Genomic DNA, 1,310 nt, shown 5'->3' with positions numbered 1-1,310 from the left:
GTTGTTGTTGATTATGTGGACTTCCTGTTGAGGTTGCGATTGTTCCCGCCTTCGGCCGATTTGATTGGACATTGCAAATTCATTAGCCAATCACTATCAAGGATTGTGCTCAATGTTTATTGGGCAGTTTGCTTGGTTTAGGTTGGGTTATTGGAGCTTGTCATCAATCGGCTTTACAGTCGAGTATCCGGCGTCAGGCGGATACGGAAACGATGTATGTGCGTCCATCCATGTGTGCGTGGAAATGACTGGACACTGTAGACGGATATGAGCACTGACTCCTCTCCAGTCTCCACGCTCAGTCCTCTGTCGCCACAAGATGGCAATACGGAATACGAATTAATAATGTCCTCGGCTCGACCTCGTTTTACTGGTGGTACGTAATAGGTAAACTACTAGCTACTATAGAAACAATTAACGGTTACATTTTACTAATACAAAAAAAAGTTGAGGAGGCTCTCAGTTCCGAACTCATCAACATCCGTACTTTGCTTACCAACAACAAACTCTCAGTCTCTCACTATACACCTTGGTAAAACAAAATATGTTCTTTTCGGTTCCAAACATTCCCTCAATGTAAATGATTTAAAGGTGAAAGTTGGTGACAGTAATTACTGTAATGAGTAATCTCCAGCAAAGAAGAAGATTGGGCTCAATGGGCTGTATTCTTGACAACAAGCTGGCAATGGCATGCTGGCAGTGGCATGGCAACAAAGGTGATCAAAAAACAAGATTCCTGGGCAGAATTTCCTCTTGTCAACAAAAGTGCTCTCAAAACTATGCTTCAACCGAATTCATTTCCCCAACATCCCAGTCTTAATCGACTACTTCTCGGCCTGGGGCCTTAAACGGGCACGTCGAGTGGAAAAGCAACATGCAAAGTGAGTTTAACATTGTTTAACGTTGTTTAATGCAATCAGATAGGACTTTTCTGTGTGGATGTATGAGCTGTCAAGGCCAGAAAGTAGTTTTTTGCCACTAGTAGGCATTCCTGCATAATTTCCGGGTTTGATGATGATGTATGTCACACGCATATATATATATATATATATATATATATACATACACACACACACACACACACACACACACACACACACACCCACCCGTGTGCACTTGTGAAGTGAGGGGTGCTAATATAATAAAGTAACTCAATCATGTTGATTAGGTGATGTAAAACAAACAAACAAATTCTCTTTGTTGTTAATGGCATTTAATAGTTTGTGTTAGGGACAAGATGATGTAAATTTTCTCTTCATTGTCAATGGCGTTTTTAAAACAAACATTGAACTAAACAAACATTAAACCTA

Source organism: Protomyctophum bolini (assembly GCF_963924005.1).
Source record: "Protomyctophum bolini genome assembly, chromosome: 3".
NCBI lineage: Eukaryota > Metazoa > Chordata > Actinopteri > Myctophiformes > Myctophidae > Protomyctophum > Protomyctophum bolini.
The sequence above is the reverse complement of the archived record's forward strand: the minus strand, read 5'-3'. Positions refer to the sequence as shown.